Source organism: Bacillus rossius, chromosome 11 (genome assembly GCF_032445375.1).
Source record: "Bacillus rossius redtenbacheri isolate Brsri chromosome 11, Brsri_v3, whole genome shotgun sequence".
In the NCBI taxonomy this organism is placed as follows: domain Eukaryota; kingdom Metazoa; phylum Arthropoda; class Insecta; order Phasmatodea; family Bacillidae; genus Bacillus; species Bacillus rossius.
The window spans coordinates 36,611,238-36,633,243 of record NC_086338.1 but is presented as its reverse complement, the minus strand read 5'-3'; the positions used below and the strand labels follow the sequence as shown (position 1 = coordinate 36,633,243).

General features: G+C 38.2%; 1 protein-coding gene across 2 annotated transcripts in view; it reads right to left on the bottom strand.

Moving 5' to 3' along the window:
- The window catches only part of LOC134536810 (uncharacterized), a 187,729-nt gene extending 166,369 nt beyond the window's left edge, over positions 1–21,360 (bottom strand). Inside the window, exon 1 of one of the 2 annotated variants that reach the window (XM_063376754.1) lies at positions 21,340–21,360. The gene's annotated coding sequence lies outside the window, so the exon portion shown is untranslated. The remainder of the gene's footprint in view (positions 1–21,339) is intronic. The other variant, XM_063376750.1, reaches the window with a different exon arrangement.
- Positions 21,361–22,006: the final 646 nt, after the last annotated feature.

The window sequence follows — 22,006 nt, the reverse complement described above, 5'->3', positions numbered from 1 at the left end:
ACCTATTCTTCCTATACCTCCTAAATTTCCTCCTCATATGTATCCACTACTACTGCTGCTGTTGCTAGGCAGGGAATTCAAATTCGTGTTTTATCAGGTTAACGAGCTTTCTCGTCTCTAGTTCTATAGTAGAAAGTAAAATTATCTGCGATATTAGGTTCAAGGAATTTGGTTTGAAAAAAAAAATATCGATGTCAAAATTACTGTGATTAATATTATTTTTCATTTTTCGTGCATCTTGATAGGATTTCGAGGTTGTAGTTTCAGGATGTTTTTGAAGCGGCTTTGTGGGTTAGCGTAGGAGTCCTTCCAACTCGGTGGATGGAAGGAGAAGGGGGGGGGGGGGTTTCGACCACAAGGCAACCGAGGAAGTATTGGAATTCCCAGAACCACGCGAGGCTAAGCCGACGTAGAAAATTTTCCACCCAACGCCCAACCAATCCGGAGGGCATATTTCACAAGGAAAGAAGATTACATACAGCCTCTTTCGGCGCGGATTTTTTTTTTCACAGTTACCGAAGACGTTCGGATCTATTATATACTGGTCGTCCCTGAGATTTTCGTTCTTGTCACAAAGGTTTTAAGTCCATGCCGTCGGATGTGGGCGTCTGTTCTAAAGTTGTCATTTTTACTCTGCTCAACAATAAGTTTGCAATAGAATACACAAACAACACAGATAATTCAGGGAAGGTCTTACAAATAAAATAAAATAAAAAATGTGAGAGAGTCTTTCAGTACTCGCCAGAGAAGTGTAGACATCTTAACCTCAGTAAAGAGCAAATACAGTTGATCTCGTGTTGTTGCTGTTGCAAATAAACTTATAAAACTAAATACCACCGAGTAAAGTTTACCAGCTCGAAAGAAATTCGTCAGAAAGTAAGTATCGTTGAATTTTCTTTATTATAAAGTTTAAACAGAGATGTTAACAACACATCGGTATGGGGCTTATTTATCATACATACAAGTTAAATGTTACTCTTTTTTAGTTATGTAATTTTTTAAATTTATTTAAAAATCAGGCATTAATTAATATTGAACAAAAAAACCAACCAAATATGAATTAATTATTCATATTAGATAGTGGTATGTATGTAAATATTTTAAAATCGTTAGGGATGTCACAATAGAATAAAAATTTAATGCTGGGGTTAAGTGCTGTCTTAAGTTTTATTTGTATCTCAATTTTTTTGAAGTTATTTTTGGTTCTAATGTACTAGACTGAAAAATATTACGTTCTTTTAATGATTCTTCCAATAGGGAAGATTGATTTATAACATTATCATGGACATTCGCAGTTGCTGAATTTCATAGAGCAACCACATGAATGAATAATAAAAAGCAACCCCATTAACGTCTTTTAAACACACTAGTCCACGTCGTATTACATAGTTACGTCGATTTTTTTCCATAGTATATTAAAATTAACACAGTCTTAAAAGATAAATTACTAGATTTAAAACACACATAAAACAAGCCGATTTCAAATAGGATATGAATAAATAAACAGAAAATCGTATTCCGAGGAAGTAATTAGACAGAAAAAAATCATGCTACATAGTGGTAACTCCTCACTACTTGAGCTAGCAACCACAACTTGAACACTCGACTGGGAGTAGCGTGAAAAATTTCAACCAATCACAATAGGCATTTACGAAACTGGCATGTAATCCTACACTTGCTGCTCCAATCGAAAAATGTCTGCATAACAGAAAAAAAAAATTCTAACCAAAAAAGGTGACAAAGGAGGCTGGTCAGTGTAAACTTAGTGAGATTCAAACGGTAAGTTCTGATTTCATCAATAATTACATTACAGCCGCTACACCAAAAATTAAACACGACAGCGATACGCTTACAAAAGGCAAAGAGTAAAATAAAGGAAAACCATTATTTTATACGTTTTAGCTTGCAAGCCTACAATTTTTTTAAATACTGGATTAAAATTTTATTAACATACCAATAGAAGTCTTAAGACTCAAATAGCTTCATTTGTGAAAGAAGACATACATTACGTAAATTATTTACAACCACTATTAATTGGTTTATTAAATCAGTATTTTAATTTTCTTTAAAAAATCTTAATAGACCAGGATATCAATTCTCTCTTGCATGGTGGTTGAGTCTACTCATTTACGATGATGTTTACAGAGGTGGAGGTGGGTGTGGGGTCGGGGGTTGGGAGGGGAACTCTTGAGTCTATTAAATTTTGCTTAAAATGCATTTAAGTTTTTTTCAGCACAGTTGAACTTCTAGCTGACAGTATTAACTTCGTAGCCTTGAGTCTTCGAGCTGGCTCGTGACTAGTGGCACAGGCGGTCAAATGGGCTGCGCTCGCTGCTAGCGAACAAACTTCTGTCTTGAAGCAGGGTTCATATATCTGGGCGAAGCCACTTACTTGCTTCCCAGACGACTGTTGAACCAAGGGTAGCCTTCTTTTCACAGACGAGAGAGACAAAACCCGAAGTTCCCCGAAGTTCATGTTTTTTTTTTTTTTTTTTTTTCGTATCTTTAATGTAGCTATCCTAACCAAATCAACCGTCCACAATGTTTTAAAGTATTTATAATGTAGCTTACCTAACCTAATTGACCATTAGTATCATTTTATCAACACCGCCATATTTATTTACAATGAACAAAAAAAAAAAAAAAAACAACCGAAGATGCACGATCGGGCTGCCCGTTGAACCAAGGCTAATAATACAAAATTGCCAAACTTGGTAAAATTGCATTCCCAGGACGCGCTCTCGGTAACACGTCGCGCGCAAAAAAAGACACACTTACCGAAAGGCAGATAACCTTCAACAGCCATGGCCTGTAGACAATTCTTGTGCATGTTGCACATATTCTCTAACGACCATTATTTTTTTTGACGTGACAACGTCTAATATATCATGAACGCCGGCGGCACGCACGAAAAAGTGTCCCGTTACGCTGTGTCCCGTTACGCTCATTGCACGCTTGCGCCGCATCTATCTCTCTTCCACTCGATTGGACTATGCGTCCGAGAAGAAATACAGCGGCAGCACACAACTTACATCTACACGTGAACTGTTTCGTCGACTGGTTATAAAGTGAAGTGAAAAGTTAATGTGGTTTTCATTGCTTATTACAACAATTTCGGCAATAAAGGTTAATTATTCTTGCATTTTAAAAATCTGATTACTAGTATAATTTCAAGTATTTATTCTTTTATTATTAAAAAAAAGTAGCATCTGTCGGCGAGTGCAGTAATAAAAGGTTATGTTAGATATTTGATTACAAATTATTTATATGAAAACTTGTTCATAATTATATTTAAACGAAAAGTTAATGTGTTTTTTATTACTTATTACAACAACAATTTAGGCAATAAAGGTTAATTATTCTTGCATTTTAAAAATCTGATTACTAGTATAATTTCAAGTACCTATTTATTCTTTTATTATTAAAATAAAAATGATTCAATTTTATTCATAAAAGTATGCAATCATTTCATCAATGTTTTGTTATGACATCACGTTAAACCATTGTCCTTAAACCGACTTTACAGACAACCAATTTTTTTTTTTAGACGAATCCTATCCATAGGCCGAGAGCACCAAGCACGTACACCCGCGCGCAAACACACACACACTCGCACACAGCCGCGCCCACATTTCCTTATCTCACTCACAATCCTCCACTCACCACTCACCAGTCACGTACCAACTCTCCCTCTACTCGACAGTCTACGTCACACACCAATCACCATACACGTCGCACTCTCCCTTCACTCAACAGGTTAACCCGGTATCACCATTTTTCAAGCGTATCTTCTCTAACCTAGCCTCAACAGAACGGTTAGTACTGATTAACTATTGTAAAAAAAAAAATGAAAAAAAAATCAGGAAGTTAAAAAAAGCTCTTTAAATATTTTTGTAAATTTTTCGTGAAAATGTGTGTCTGCACCAGAATGAGAGAGAGACAGAGAGAGAGAAAGAGAGAGAGAGAGACCAGCGAGCGTCACACTTATCACCGTGCCTCAATAACACAGATCCACTAGGGGATTCAAAATGTAAATATGAGCTCAACTGGTCACTATATCACAAATAAAGCGGCTTTAAAATAATTTATTTAACATGTATGTTGTGAGATGAATTTAATTTCACTGTTATTCTTTTCGGTTAGCCTTTTTTTAATCAGTTATTTCCTGGATCAATATTGTACAGAAGCGACTCCTGGGACTTCGTTCAGTCCACCCGCGAGCAAAAAGAAAAATCGACGCAATGTGGACTGATGGTGGTGGATTGGCGGTCCGAGCTGTGTGGGTGTGTGGGTGTGGGGGTGTGTGGGTGTGTGGGGGTGTGGGGGTGTGTGGGGGTGTGGGGGTGTGTGGGTGTGTGTGGGTGTGTGTGGGTGTGTGTGTGTGTGTAGGGCTGTGGGGCTGTGGGGGTGTGGGGGTGTATGGGTGTGGGGGTGTAGGGGTGTGGGGGTGTGGGGGTGTAGGGGTGTGGGGGTGTGGGGGTGTGGGGGTATGTGGGGGTGTGGGGGTGTGGGGGTGTAGGGGTGTGGGGGTGTGGGGGTGTAGGGGTGTGGGGGTGTAGGGGTGTGGGGGTGTGGGGGTGTGGGGGTGTGGGGGTGTGGGGGTGTGGGAGTGTAGGGGTGTGGGGGTGTAGGGGTGTGGGGGTGTAGGGGTGTGGGGGTGTGGGGTCGTGGGGGTGTAGGGGTGTAGGGGTGTAGGGGTGTGGGGGTGTGGGGGTGTATGGGTGTGGGGGTGTGGGGGTGTATGGGTGTGGGGGTGTGGGGGTGTAGGGGTGTGGGGGGTGTGGGAGTGTAGGGGTGTAGGGGTGTGGGGGTTTGGGGGTTTGGGGGGGTGTGGGTGTGGGGGTTTGGGGGTGTGTGGGCGTGGGGGTTTGGGGGTGTGTGGGTGTGGGGGATAAACCAGTACGGGCGGAACAGAGTGAGCCTGGTCACACCGGGGTTCCGGGCTCGAACCCGTGACCCTCCCTCATCACGTCAATGGTAACATTCAACGAGGACCCATTGTCACAGTAGGACCCATCGCCAGTAGAGATGGGCCGTGAAATCACAATCTGTGATTTAAGGCTGGGTTCACAATTAAAAAAATTAAGCGAGTGCATAGCAAGCCATGCACATGACCTGTGCACACTACCTGTGCGAACTGCGAAATCGGTTCACAATTGAATTCTTACTGTTTTTTCAGCCAATGAAATTTCGCGAACTATGCGACATCTGTTAGCAGTGTTAGTAAATTAACATATTAACTTTCAAAATAACGATAATACTATTATTATCTCGTCATTTTCTTACCACAATATGGTTAGTAAATATAAACATATTTCTAAGTCCCGCCAAAGAAGCACCCTGCTCTTCTCTCATTGGCTGTTGTGCCATGCGTACGCGATCGAAATAAAATATATTCATTTCACTCCTGTGCGCACGACCTCGCTCCCATGCACACGACCAACTTTCTGCTATTGTGAATCGTTAGGTTAGGAAACATGGCGTTCATATCCTATGCACACGACCTACTGTTAATGTTACTGTTACTGTTATTTTTTTCAATTGTGAATCCAGCATTAGTCGCATATAATTCACAGTCTGTGATTCATCTTACGAAGTTATCTGTCGCAGTGCTGTGTGCGAAGTTGACTGTAGCTCCAGCCGACGTGGCAAAAACACGAGTTCGGAAACTGCGACTGCTCTCAAACCCACCGATAGCAGCGCACACACGGAGAAGGTCTCGTGAAATAAACAACCTCTCCGATATCTTTGAATATATATACTGTATAGAAGTCGCGAGTGGATAGGATTTACTCTACGTTTTTCAGAAGCGTATGATGAGCAGCTTGGGAACTTCACCGCTGCAGTGCGCTGCCGTAACGCCCTGTATCGTCTTAGTTGTTATTTACACGTTAGAGCGCAGCGCTGTCGCCCGCTGTCATTCCCCGCACCCCTCATCCATCATTCACTGCAGCTCAACGTCGTTCAACGGGAGGGGGAAGGGGTGTTTGAAGAGTTCGAAACTTGTCCGCTAGGGACCACCACAAGTCGATGCCCTAGAGATGGTGGCGATTGCAGCGGTGAATTAACCAACTACCTCAAAACCGTACTAGAAATTTTAACCTGGGCTGGCGACTTCTATACAGTATATATATTCAAAGCCGATATCGAGCAGTCGCGTGACGTAGCACTCCAGTCGATGTGGAAACTGCGATTGATCCTATACAGCACCAAAGAAAAGCCCATTTTCATTTTGACTGTGAATATTCCCAAACCAACCAATAGCAACAGAGCTTCGATTACTGTGAAAATATGTTTGTTCAAAAAAAAAAAAAAATGTTTTCTTTTGCCGTATGGGATGTACGTTATTTTTTTTTTGACGTGACAACGTCTAATAAAACGATAAACGCCGGCTGCACGCACGAAAAAGTGTCCCGTTACGCACATTGTACGCTTGCGCCGCATATATCTCTCTTACACTCGATTGGAACAACCATCGATTTGACTTTTTCTCCCATTCGTTTCCTACTTTTCCTATCATCGTCCTATCCTTAACAGAATAACACAGATTGGAAGAAGTTAAATAGCAAACATGTATAAAAGTTATAGTTAAAATAATCTCTTCGTTAAAGTAATAAACATATTTGAATTAATGAGTGTAAATAAAAGTAAATTTATCAATTAAATTGTAGATTTCATTTCACTCCTTCTTTGTATCCATACAAAATAGTGATAATTCAATAAAAATGATTTAATTTTATTCGTAAAAGTATGCAATCATTTCATCAATGTTTTGTTATGACATTGTCACGTTAAACTATCGTCCGTAAACCGAATTTACAGACAACCAATTTTTTTTACTTTGTGAAAATATCGAATCGCTTTATAAATGAACTAATCTCTAATTAAGTTCTTCTCTGGCTGAGAGCGCAGCTCCTGTTCCCACCACAATAAATACAAATGTTTGGTCTCTAGTAAGAAAGGTTTTATATTTGCAGTTTTATGATTGTAATAATCTTTTCTGGAGCAATTCTTTAGTATCATATAGTCATTATAAATGTTGACGAAAAGAAGAGAAGGTCTTGCTATTTTTTACGTTTCTAATTAACTGTTTTTATTCTTTTCTGGGCACAATTTAATATTTATAATTAGTGGTAACATTCATTCAATGTGATTTTTTTTTGTAACGAACCCTTTTTTTGCAGCATATTTTAATTACATTAGTTACTATCAATTCATTAAATATTTTCTTCACGCGTGCATTACGTATTTAGTACTTGCCCTTGGCTAAATTATTATTTTCACTCCGTTATAGCTGGTCGCTCCAAGGACTTCTCTGTTCGTTCCCTAAAACCAGGCCTCGCCTCGGTAGGCGCATGCGCCGACCAGGAGACATTTCCGTTGTGAAACACGCCAAGGGGTGAAGGAAGGAGGGTGTGATGTTCTTCCGGGAACACATCTCTCACCTCCCCCTAGCCTTAACTCTTCTAAACCACCAAAAATCCCCCCTCCCCTTTTCACCAAACACATCCCTGCAGAGAGCCTATCGCGCAAACGAGGTACAAAACCGACGCCGAAATCTGATTTCGCTGCTTCGTGTCTGCAGTAATTCAACATTACAACCCCCCCAACCCACTTTCCCCCCTCCCTTTTGCGTCACCGCCACCAAATTCACGCAGGGATTCCCCGGTTCTCACCCTCCCTTCCAACAATATCCCTCACCTCCCCCCTCCCCTTCCGCCCGCGCGACGCCTATGATTACAGAGGAGAAAACAGCGGACAGGAAGACACATGCGGAAAGTATTAGAAAGAGATAGGCGAGAGGGTCTGGGATTTGAAGGGCGTAGTGGAATGGGTAGTGTACACCGTAGAGGCCTACTGTCACTCGCCCCCGAAAATTCGAATCAATATCGCTTCGTCACTCCCAGAACACCCATAAAGTCCCCCCTCCTCACCCCCCCCCCCCACCCCATCAGAAATCCACCACCGGTCAACACTCTCGCTGGCTTGAATATATTTCATCCCTCTGATATAAATCCCCGTGGGGGAATTGTAAGGGGTTGGAGTATAGGGAGAAAGGGGCAAGGGGTAATTACTAACAAAATTTGTTCCCTTAACAGTGCGTTAAGGGGGTGGTATCCTAAATTATTTTGCTTCTTATATTTAGTTTTTTTTTGCACGTGAATATCAATAGTTATTATAAAATGTTTTTCAAAAATATGTCATTATTTAATGATTTTTATGAACTTAAAAGTAAATTTTTTATGTCACATACCCTCGTGTGATCACAGTTTTGGATTAACCATTACCATGCACAAACTCTATTTTTAGTATATTACTCATTAAATCAATAAAATATTAGGTTTTCCTAAAACACTAAAAAAAAAAAAAAAAAAAAAACCTCAGGTCTGTCAATTCAAAACTGCAACCACATGATTCAATGCTTTCAGTCATGACTGACAAAAAAATTAGCATTTAAGTTTAAAAAACAATTAAATAAAGCTTTGTTTGGTAGAAATAACTTAAGTAAACAAATAGTATGAATTTATTTCTAATCATGTGTAAAAACACGAAATATTAGAAGGAAAATAAGTTTGGACCCAACTCCTTAAAGACTCAGCCTCACCCGCCATGTTATATACATATATATGTATAATAAAAAATATGTGCCCCAAGTTCTCACCTATTTATGTTCAAAAAAACAGAGAATGCTGCCAGCTAGCGTAGATGATATTGTGCAACCAAGTTAATATTTTATGGATTGTTTTCAAATAAATTCATAATATAACTACCTCTAACTGGTTATAAATGGTTTGACGTTTTTGACGTGAAACATCTATGTATTTGATAGCTACAGTGATAGCAGTCGGTCGAACTTTCTTGTGTGACAAAATGCTGTCAGATTTGAATCTTTAATAACTACGAGACTAATAATGCGTCGACAATGGTTTGAGCCCACGGCGGGTGGATCATGTCTGTACGTGTTTGTCGCACAGTGTTTTTTCCTGTGACGTCATCGTGCCAGTGTAGGCACATGCGCGTAATTGTTACCAAATAATAGAATATTTCGTTTCATATGACTCGTAAACATGATTAGAACTATAGTACACATAAGCTGTATTAAATATATTTATAATTAAATGAAATATTTATACCAAACACTTGTTATAATTTTATCCCAACGTTTTTACGAAACATCTTTGACGCGGACCCGAACTGCACTTTTCTCTGGTTTTTTAAAATGGTTTTCATAAACTTAATCGTCAATTCATTTTTCAATCTTAACGTGATTTCACACTTCCTTTTAGTTTATTAAATATAAATATTTTTTTCCCCAAAAGCATTTGAAAAACTCAAGTTTCCATGTTTTCGAAAATACCAAAAGTTTTATTTATTAAAATAAATTTTATACTAAAAATACAGATTTTAACGGCAAAGGCTACGTAGAACGGTCAATCCAATTCTTAGTTCATGCTTGAGTAAATATATAAATTGGCCGCTAAGTTTATCAAAAAATTAAAAAAAAAAACATTACCTAATAAATTGATAAAACTATTTCACAAAATACTAAGATATTTTTTAAATTTATTTATTTGGTCGGATTTTACGTGCTATTTACAGCTGGAGGCCATTTACAGAATGACACAATAATCAAACATACATTAACGTGCAAAACACACCATTGAACAAAAGAGACCTACAATTGAAGACGTACATAAAATGGCAATGCACGTGACAACATCATACACACACATAGATGAGGAAAAAGGTTCGTAGCATCATTTTTTTCCTAAATTATGACAATTACTGAAGATATTACAACAAAATCAAGCTAAAATTACATACGTAAATGGTTATATGTTTTTTACACCTTTCTCAAAAAAATATGACGAGAATACACAGACATATGTATTTTTTTTTTATCGAAAAAAACAATTAGAATAATTGTTTTAATAGTATTAAATATATTTGTGAATTAACTAAACATGACGTGCACAAAAATGTTTGTATACTACACACCCTTAATGTAGGCACACGCTATTTTCGTAAACACGGACGCTTTAGTTGGATCGGCTCCAGCAAACGTTTAGACGGCGTGTTGGAAGGGGTCTGGTTGAGGAAGGGGAAAGGAGAGATATTTCGTGGTCACCGCGCATTAATTTCCCTCGGCCGCTCCTCCTGCGAGGAGACAAGCCCGTTGTCACATTTGTCTCGACCCTATGAAGAACGGACGTTCAGGGTTTGGGTCGTAACGAAAATACGAGCGAAATCCCTTCCCCCCTCCCCCTCTTCCTCGCTCGTCATGTTGAGAATAATACATACGTGCATCCTGAATATTTTACCCTCACCCTTTCTGCCCACTGGGTTTTACAAAATGGAATTCGAACTTCGGTGACGTGTTTGTGCGTTGGTAAATGCGTGTGTCAAGAAACAGACTAAATATATGTGTGTGTATGTATAAATATAACGTTACACACAATGTTTAGACAAAAGGGTATGAATAAATAGGGCAAAACAATTATATATATATATATATTTTTAAAATTTAATGCTAAGCTGTGTCATATATTTAGAAATGTAGTTTCAAAGTACACAAAACATACTGACCAGACTACAGTGTAATGTTAAAAAAAATAATAATAATAAGCTCTCCTGAAAAACAAACTTTTTGACTTATCAAGTTTAAGCGAAAATTGTATACCTATATATAAATGTATATGTATATATCGAAAATAGCTGTGCATACATTAAATGGGTGGTGGCAGGGAATGCCAAAACAAACCATTTTTTGCAAGGTACGTATGTCCAGCAAACGCAACCCTGCAAAGTCACAGGCGCGAAATGAAGCGTGCAAATCTGGATTCCGCGCTCTTTAGGCGCTAATCCACTGGCTGAGAGGACGCGCGATCGCAGCGCCTGGTAGTTCAAACCCTCCGCACGAAAGCAGGCTTCGAGTTCTGGTCTGGTCTGGTCTGACATAACCAACCTTTAATTTGAATAACAATATCCTAGACGTGTGAAAAATAACCTTCCGGGGATGAAAAAAAAAGTACGAATAAAGTTTTTTTTTTTGGAATATTTAGAAACCTGAACAATAATTTATGTTACTGGCCTAATATAAAATTAATATATTTTGGTTAGGTTCATCTAAACGTATGAAATCCTTCTCTCCCCTCCCCCCCCCCCCTAGGGGAGGAAAGAAGAAAAAAAATAACCCTTTACTATTACAACAAAAATAAATACACAGCAAACCTTCACGAACGCAGATTATTCAGACGTTCAAGCTTTTGACTCTGGGTCAATGAATGTTAAGTTTCTCTGCTGAGGACGTACCACGCGTGACCACAATGCAACGCGCTAAAGCAACGCGCTAAAAGGGTTGGCGTGGAAAAGGTAACTGGAAAGAGGAGGAGGGGACAAAGCGATTTCTACATAAGGTAGATAAAATACCTCCACTACAAACTCCCCACTGGTGTCGCTATTGCGCCGATAGATAAAGCACAGGCATTTACGGACACATTTAGAATCTGCCTTCAAACCAAATGTCGAGCCCTGCGACCCGCGTTTTAACGCAATGGTTTACGGGGAACTCAGGATAAAACTTAATACCACTAACCTCATAGCGTTACTTAACTTAATCACAGGAAGTTAAGCAGGCTATTAAGCACATGAAGCCAGGTTAAGGCCCCGGAAAACGATGGAATTCAGGCAGTTATCATAAAGAAACTGCCTGATGGAATCCTACACTATTTAGCTGAACGAATAAATAAATGCAATGCTTAAATTTAAAAAAATTTCCTTCTCAACGGAAAGAGTCGAACGTAATTGTATTTCAAAAACCTGGTAAGGATAAAGCCCTACCGCAGAATTTCAGGCCAATTAGCTTGCTTGGTACAGTATCAAAACTAAATTTAAATATAACTAAAATATATAGTTAGGTTACTAATACGCAACAATAAAGAGCGTCGTACTATTAAACAGAGCCCTCTGCCCTGGCATCCAGTGAAAATATACAACGACCCGACCGAGTTGGCAATATTTTTTACAGGGGGGGGGGGGGGGTTGCGTGGAACGATCGTAATAATTTACTATACTAATGCCTGCTCTTCAGTTCCCTGCCATTTTAATATACTGACAGTTCCTCTATAAGGCGATCTAGCATTAAGAATTAACCATACTACAGTATAATCTACTAGCCCTAAGGACCAAAAAATAATACATAAAATACAAAAACCAAAAAGAAAGTATATACAAATTAAAAAAATAATTTAAAATTTAACTTATTATTAGAATATTTTTAATTCATTTACGCCCGGCCCCTGCAGAGAGTATATAGAGTAAGTTAACCTTGGGCTTATGTATGTTTAGTGTGCAAGTTGTATTTATCTATTCCTCTCTAGTTTCATGTGCTGTCTGGCAGCTGGGTGGGTGGCCCCCGTGTGGCCTCTCACACCAGGGGGGTTCGCGTCCCTGATTACATAAAAAGCAAAGCGGACCACGGGAACCACACATAACTTAGAAACACACAACTTAGAACAGTCATAACTTAGAAACCTCGAAAAAATCCACGTAACTTAGAACTGTCATAAGTTATACCGATCATAACTTAGAAAAACATAACTTAGAAACGTCGTAACGTAGAAAGTCATCACGAGTTATAAACTCACAATTATAACTGTCATAACTTAGAAACACGTAACTTAGAAACACGCAACGCAGAACCACACGATTTAGAAACGCCATCACTTAGAAACACACAACTTAGAACAGGTATAACTTAGAAGATTCCATCTTATGTGTTTCTAAGTTGTGTGTTTCTAAGTTGTGTGTTTCTAAGTTGTGTGTTTCTAAGTTGTGTGTTTCTAAGTTGTGACAGCACCCCGCGGACCTTGAGTCCAAGTGCCCAAGCCCTCGCATGGTAGACTCTTCCTAATCTGTCCAACTCTTCATCCAGACCATCCTCTGTCTCCTTTATTCTCCTACACTTGATGCATGAAAACTTGCTCCCAGCATGACTGTACCCAGGATTTTCCCTGTGTCTGTGCAGGTTTTACCTGGTAGCTTAGCCTAGATTTAAGAGTGAAGGGAGTTAAGTCATGGCAACAATCGCTGTGATGGCTGGCCAACCCCTCCCTGCATGGCTAATCCCAGCATGGCATAGGCGTTTAGGCTTCGGCCTGAGTCCCTCCCAAATACACTTAGTTTTAGTTAGGTTAGAAGAAAAAATTGGTTGTCTGTAAAGTCGGTTTACGGACGATAGTTTAACGTGACGTCATAACAAAACATTGATGAAATTATTGCCTACTTTTATGAATAAAATTGAATCATATTTATTGAATTATCACTATTTCGTATGGATACAAGGAATGAGTGAAATGAAACCTACAATTTAATTGATAAATTTACTTTTATTTGCACTCATTAATTCAAATATGTTTGTTACTTTAACGAAGAGATTATTTTAACTATAACTTTTATACATGTTTGCTATTTAACTTCTTCCAATCTGTGCTATTCTGTTAAGGACAGGACGATGATAGGAAAAGTAGGAAACGAATGGGAGTGTTTCAAGTTTAATGTGCCTCGAAAAAGTCAAATCGATGGTTGTTCCAATCGAGTGGAAGAGAGATAGATGCGGCGCAAGCGTACAATGAGCGTAACGGGACAATGTGTGTAACGGGACACTTTTTCGTGCGTGCAGCCGGCGTTCATCGATTTATTAGACGTTGTCACGTCAAAAAACATCGGACCAATCAGCACGCGTGATCAACGCCGCTCGCACGGCGACGCACGTCGCGTCGTTCGTTCCGTTGCGATACAGAATGCGACCTTAATGACCTGTCGGAGGGGGGAAAGAGGAGAATTTAGGTGCGTTGCTCTGGGAAGGTGGAGGTTAGAAGAAGAAGAAGAAGATAGCTGCGGAGAAACGAGCGAGATTGTATTTCGGTCGGGAAAGGAGGAAGACTGCATAAAAAAAAAAAAAAAAAACCTTCCCCTCAGTTGAGGCTCAAGTCTCCAACCGCACGTGCCGAGGTCGGAGGCTGTTTCCGTTATTTTCGTCGACGTGCAGACTCGATTGCAGAGAACTCGATATACAGAATTCGTCGAAGAAAACGGTCTAAAGTTATTTTGGCTCGCATCGAGAAAAACCGCCGAAAACGAAGCCTAACACAAATTTGGTTTCCTCTTCAATTATATTAATTTTTTAATAGTATCATTCAGATTGAATTATCTGATATTAAACTCTTTTTTTATTTAAAAAAGTTATGGATTCTTTGGTTTGTTCCATTTTGAATTTATAATTATATTTATATTTAGATAGATGGACAGATAGAGAGAGAGAGAGAGCAATATCAATGTATCGCAAGACCTGAACAATTTAATAAACTCATAAACTTAACTGCACAATTATATAGGATACGTATTCAAGTAATCTTCTGTAATCCGCAGGGCTCACGCGAAAGAAGATGAGAGAAAACATTTAGTTAATCAGACTATCGATAATCATTAAAAAAAATAATAAAGTAGTCCTTTCTGTAAGCAGACATGAAATAATGTAATAAAAGTGTTCAGATTAGGTAACAAGAAGTGAAACAATAACATGATATATATAACCATTTTGTCTCAAATTTGCTCCGTTTATTATAAAATCGGAAACGTTATTAAATTTTGAAAAGTTTACTGAGTCGGAATAATTAAAGTGTCAATTAAACGGTGCTGTTTTTGACGATAGTTTTATCGCTCTACTATTCACTGGTGAATAAAGCCGCTAGAGTTGAACCGATTAGACGGTGCTTCTGGTAATATGAGGAAGTGTGAGACGGCTGCACAAGACGATTTACTGAAAGATACATTCACTCTTTGTGCCCGAGCTCTTCGATCACAAATTCGTGACGATATAAAAATAAAATTGTGGATGCATATATAAAAGTTTTGGAAGCTTTTCGAACTCAGAAACGAAGTTAAAATAAATGTGAGCGAGTTTTTTAGTATTTGCCGTGCAAACATCTAACCTCTGTAACGAGCAAATTCGTGTGTTCTCATGTTGCATATAAACTTATAATACAAAACTCGTTCTCAAAAAATTTAACGTAGAAATCTTTAAAATAATGCCTAGCGTGATAAATGCATATACGTAAATTGTTTATTCAATTGTATTTATTGACGCGAATCACACGTAGTTTCCGCACCCGCCGCTAGAATTCGCTACCGGAGCAGCTACGTCGACTACCGAATCTTTCGATTTGCAAAGCGAAAGGTTTAACTATATAATGAAACGGCTCCAGTAATTCTATGCGTGTTTCTTATGTTTTTTTTTAGGTGGATCCATGAAAATTACAAACTTTTTTTTTCCTTTTGATGAATAAACCCTTAAATCAGTCAAAACTTTTTTTTGTAATACTTACTTTCGAAAAGTATAAAAAAAAGAGTGCGTGTAACTCAGTACACGTGAGAGAAGTGAAATATTTTTTTTTGGGTAATTCAAACCTAGATTCATATGTACTCTCTTTATATCTCTTTGGCGTCGGAAACGTTTCACAACAATGTTTCACGAAAACGTTGCATTGCACCAAAAAAAAAATTCAAAATCGTACTTCACAAATAATCGTTTCACCATACAAAATTTTCCACCTCTTTTCACATCTTTAGTGGTGAAATTACAACAAAAAATATTCCTCTTTTGTGCACTCAAGGAATATTTTCACCAAAATTAAAATTACTAGGTCCACCAATTTCTGTCACACATTCGCGGTACTCTTTTACAGGTATAGATTGTCTGGTGCCCAACATGATTAAATTCTGCTATTTATCGGACTGACGTGACAACTCCCGGTTTTCGCGCGAGATTCTGGGAGCTGTCCGGTATAAGCGTGTAGTGTATTTGGCCGTAACCAAAGCGAACGAAAGAAGCACCGTGTTAAAGTACCCTTCATATCCAGTCTGACATCTCGAAACACATCAGCTTGTAAATTCATGCCATGTAGTGTCTTTTCGTGATTTTTTGACGTGACAACGTCTAATAAATCGATGAACGCCGGCTGCACGCACGAAAAAGTGTCTCGTTACGCACATTTTCCCGTTACGCTGTGTCCCGTTAAGCTCATTGTACGCTTGCGCCGCATCTATCTCTCTTCCACTCGATTGGAACAACCATCGATTTAACTTTTTCGAGGCACATTAAACTTGAAACACTCCCATTCGTTTCCTACTTTTCCCATCATCGTCCTATCCTTAACAGAATAACACAAATTGGAAGAAGTTAAATAGCAAACTTGTTTCAAAGTTAAAGTTAAAATAATCTGTTCGTTAAAGTAATAAACATATTTGAATTAATGAGTGCAAATAAAAGTAAATTTATCAATTAAATTGTAGATTTCATTTCACTCCTTCTTATTATACATACAAAATAGTGATAATTCAATAAAAAATGATTCAATTTTATTCATAAAACTATGCAATCATTTCATCAATGTTTTGTTATGACGTTGCCACGTTAAACTATCGTCCGTGAACCGACTTTACAGACAACCAATTTTTTTTTTGTTTACATTTTCCCTTGTCGGTTAGAGGCCTTATTGACTGCAGCCCCTTACACGTTGCTAAGAGCGCGGTATCTAGGGTAATGGTAACAGTTTCGATAACATGATAAAACAGGGAAAAGGGGTGGGGGCCGGTAACAGTTGACAGGCTTAGCCCGAGGTTTTCCCGGAAAGACGTTGACAAAACACGGGGAGAGCATTCAACCGCTAGTCTTCTTATCGCTTCATCTCTCGCTGGGGGCTCGGCGGGAGTGAAATATCTGCCGTCTCTAACCCCCCCCCCCCCTGGACGACATCACGCTGGGGATTTGAAATATGTGAGCCTCGCACGAAGGAAGCGGAAGTGGTTCTTGAGGGGAAACATAATGTTGCAACGCTGTGAAGGGGGGGGGGGGTTCCGTTGTCTGCGGGAGTTTATATAAAGTAACGTGAGACTTAGGGCCCGTTTGACCCCTCCCCCCTCCCCCAAACACCCCACGAAATCATCAAAAATATATTTAACATTACTGTAATATGGCTTTTTCGATGCTTTAAAGAAGTTAAAACATTATAACTTATCTCGGAAAAGATTCATAATATCTTTAACAGCATTCAGTAATTTTACAGAAAAAAAATTGTAAAAGAGAAACTAATATAGAACACTGTTGACAGCCTGCAAGAATGTTTTTTTTTTGCAGTACTAAGAAAATTTAAAAAAATTATAACATAGTTTTTATCAAATTGAGGAATAACATAGTATGATGTTGTATATATGGTTTTCACACCAAACTCCAATATTCCAATTTTTTTTTAAATTAGATACTTAATCTATAACGATGAGACTTTTCTGTGTTTTATTGCGAGGAAAATGTGCGCTTACAACTGCAACGTCACAGAATATTTTCAAATGTTACTTCATGAAAGCGAAAGGTCCGTGCGCACCGGTCAATAAAAGTGAAGATGCGCTCAGTTATAGCGTGTATGTCGACCTTGTGATCATTTAATAAGGTCCCGTTGGACTCCCATGACAACTATCACACCGTCCACTTTTCGGTTGGTTTCCAACGAAATTTGGCAACAAATTATGTGGGTCAACATTGGGCTAAATATGTTTTTCAATTTCTACATCGATAAGGTAAAACAGATAAAATAAATCATGTTTTAAATCCTGTCATACTTTCAGATTTTATTATTGGACACAACTGGATCAAACTCATACATTTTTTTTGTTTTTATTTTTTTATTTTCAGAAATAAATTCATCATGTTGACGGATATAACAATGTAAACATTTTTTAATTATGTGCATTTATTTAATTTTAAACGTATTTAATTTTATATCGCTTAAACAATTGTTTCATGCCAAAATGCATTTTATGCAACCTTTGAAATGTATAGTCATATTTTTTCTAGATTCATTTATGTTAATGAAACATTCATATTTACAGATTTTTTAGTTATTTTTATAATATACGTTACATATTTTATTTCCCAAGTGTTTTCCTTTCGCCATTTTGAAGACTCGTTGAGACAAAAATCTGCACGATTCTAAATGGTTGATTCCTTCAGATATCGCTGTCCTAGTATATCAAAGAAATCTGATCGTAACTCAAGTCATTCAACTTGCCAAACAAACATTAATTCTCTTTTACTCTTTTTTTAATTTCGTAACACTACATTACATTATTTAACCAACTTTTTTTTAGAAGGTGTTGGAATAGAAAGTTTGAGGGCGTGGCAAAGTGTGCAGAGCTCCAGTTGTAAATGCGCCATTTTTCAAGTCGTTTCGGATCTCTGAAAGGTGTCAGATCACGCAAATCACAAAATACATCTTCGAAATTTTCGACAGTTGTATGCAATGCGAGAAAACGTACTTAACACAAATGTAAGTTGCTGCCCGAATAGCAAACGAGTGTCTTCTGGTACGACTTAATAAACCTGCGCTCGTATCTCGTACGAGAATAGTTCAAAAACGTGTTTACTTTTACGAATATACTTATATTTGTTCGATTTATTTTTACATGTGGCGAGGTTAACGCATGAACACCGCCATTTCTTACACTTAACTATGAATGAAATACTTAACAAATAAAAATAAAAATTACATAGGAAAACAGAAAATCGATTACTTGAAAAAATACTAAACTAAGAAAATAGTTCACATTAAAACTACGTTAAAAATATAATTAATTACATTTCAATATGTGCTATGATTTCTTATTGAAAAATTTAATTATATATGGACAAAAACTATAATAAAAAAAAAATTAGAACTCAACACACATTATTTGAATATGATATGCCACTGCTCTTGGAGCACCGATTCATTACTTCATTCGGTGACTCGAAAAAAATTTAGATATTATATTTGGACAATGTTTTGAAGTCACTTTTTTTTTTAGCGTAGCCAACTATAATCTATAATGCAATCTGCTGTTGTCAGTGAAATAATCAGTTATCAAGTTGCAGGTTTTATCATGATAAAGGTTCGAATTATGCTACGTATTAAACATTGCAAATAAATGTGAGGAAGAATAATTAATTTGCAATTTATTAAAATACATTTTCTAAAGCAGAAAACTGTTAAAAAATAACTGCAAAATTACTTACGGGATATGCTGTTCTGTTCCTTCCAGGATGAGCAGGAAAAAAAAGGGGGGGGGGTTTAACAACTCGTTTGACAGAGGGAATTCGCAAATCAAACCTGCGGGTTTTTTTTATGGAGAATTTGAGTAGTGCCGGGGGGGGGGGGGGAGGGAGTGTGTGGAAAGGGGGAAGCCTTCTATTCACAGACGAGAGAGCCAAACGCCCGATCGTGCATCTTCGGTTTTTTATATTTTGGACAACTCATGATAACTAATGGTCCATTAGGTTAGGTTAGCTACATTATAAATACTTTAAAACATTGCGGGACGGTTGATTTGGTTAGGATAGCTACATTGAAGATACTGTGAAATCATGTAAACGGTTTCCTAGCCCTGGAGGTTTCCTAGCCCTGGATAGCTACATATTAAAAAGGTTATTTGCTAAGCAACCTTCGGGTAACTTAGGGTGTGGCTCTCTCGTCTGTGAAATGAAGGCTTCCCGTGGAAAGGATGGCCCCCCTCCGAAAGCGCGCCTGGCCCAGCGCCGATAGTGGATGTTCGAAGGAGAGTCCTCCCACTGGAAAGGATTCCTGAGGCATTGTCTCAGCACGCGCTGAGGATAAGGAACCTCCCTCCTTCCACGAGAGGATCGCCAGGGAAATTGAAACATACAACCCCCCACCCCCCTTCACATCCCAACCCTCACAGGGAACCGGAGCAGGTACTAATAACACGAAGATCCTCGTCGCCTTTTCATCAAATAATTGGAAATCATGCAAATTAAGACGGATGCTTTAATCCTCCCTTCAAGTCCGGCAGCTTCCAGGGAGGTTCGATCCTACGGCAAAACTTCTTATCTTTCTTCTTTGCACGAAAAGAAAAGAGACCAAGTGAATAAATCTATATTTAAACTATTTTTTCATTTCATTTCTTAGGAGTTGTTTATATTTTATTGCCACGTGCATGCAGTGATGTATTAAATTTGCACCCATTTGTTGTTATATTCGATGAAAAAATTTCAGCATATTAATAATGATGACTTCAAGACATTGAATGTAAAAAAAATCCGAGAGAGTCAATACTCGCCAGTGATGTGTATACTTATAACCTCTGAAACCAGCCAACATTCATGTAATCAATAAACTGATAAATAAATTATTTGCTTAAAATACCAATATTTCTGGATGCGAACCACACAAGTAAGGATGTGTGAAATGGTTATTTTTACATGGCAATTATGATTCAATGAAATAAATGGTTATTTATATGGTTAGCATGATCAGTTATTGGGGTCATGAAGAACTGTCTTTAATCATTCACTATTATAATTACAAAGAGCGACTAAAATACCATTAAATCCATTAAAATTATAGCGTAATTTAAAACTGCTATTATAATTTTCCTTATTTTCAGATGTTATGTATAATTTGACTCAAGAACCTTGTCTATTTGCATAATTATGAAGAAATTTCTACTGACTGAATGAATGAATGACACTTTTGACATTCCGCTTAACTTTCACATGCAGACGCTATGGCCTATTATTTAAATATTGTTAAATTAATGGAACAGTTGTTACTATAAAGTTTCCGCAAATGTTAGAAATTATATTTTTCGGTGTTACTAAAATTTTTACCCGAAACATAAATAGGTTTTGGCTTTCAGTCATATATTTTCAAGGCCAATGTAAAATTTATCTCCCGGTGTATGATAATTTTAACAGCCGTTTGGTATAGTAAAGGCGAAACCACCGTGTTAATTAAAGAAAGTATAATAAATCTGCACTCTGTGAGAAAAGGATTTACTTTAGTGTTTTAATTTCCTAGCTTGCAGTTCCGCGCAGCCTTTCTTTTGTTTTCGTACTCTACTTGCTGGTTTTTGTATTTGAGATTGTACAGTCGTTCACGGTGGTTTGTATCAGTTGGGGATTCAGTTCGCGCGCTGGATTTGTTAGTATCTGACTTGCAACACCTACTGTGGAATACGTTGGTACTTGTAACATGTAACTTGCATCATGTAAATATTAATGTCTGCACATACATATTTGTATGTAAAGGGAACTACATGTATAACGTGACATGTTCTATATCCCCGGAGCCTTGATTCCATGTGGGATCAACGGAACAAAAATACAAAAACGAATAAAATAAATAAAATGCAGCACGTCGAAACTCACCTGACGCACTGTAGTTCCCAGTTCCGAGAAGAACTGAGCCAAATAAATAAATAAATAAATAAATAAAATTCGTAACTTACATGTTTCCTCGAAGGACGTCTCGATGCGCACAGCAAACACCCGATGGCCAGAAGTTGGAAAAGTACACGTCTCCGATGAGAAATCACGTGTTCGCCCGTCCCCGGCACACGCGCGCGATAGGCCAGCACCAATCAGACTCACCGGCGCAGTAAAACACACACACACACACGTCGCCGGCAATTGTTTTTAGTTGCACGCCCACACTGCTGCCATCTTGCGGATCGCTAGCAAACTACTTGATCAGCGCCGCACTGACGGCGTCTGCAGAAGCTCACTAACTATAGCTAAAAATATAGCGAAGACGCTCACTATTACATTTAGGTTGCTAGGCCTGCCGATACAAATGCAATAAATTGCAATTATAATTACACCTACTTTTGAGGGTGTATCATCATTATTACCGTTACCTACTTAAGTTTGTTAGTTAAAATACGGTAATACTAAATTAAATAATTAATTTCATAAACTTGTTCAAGTTAATACTGATCACTGAGCAATATAAGTTAATTTAAAAAAAATTGTAATTTTTTGCAAAACTCCGTCCGCCCCGGGGAGAAACCCGCTTGCCGATGGCTTCCGCAAGGGAACGCATAAAGAAACGCGCTCCCTTGCGGAAGCCATCTTCAGCGGGTTTTTTGATTCCGCCCTTGACCGCTCCTGCCCGGT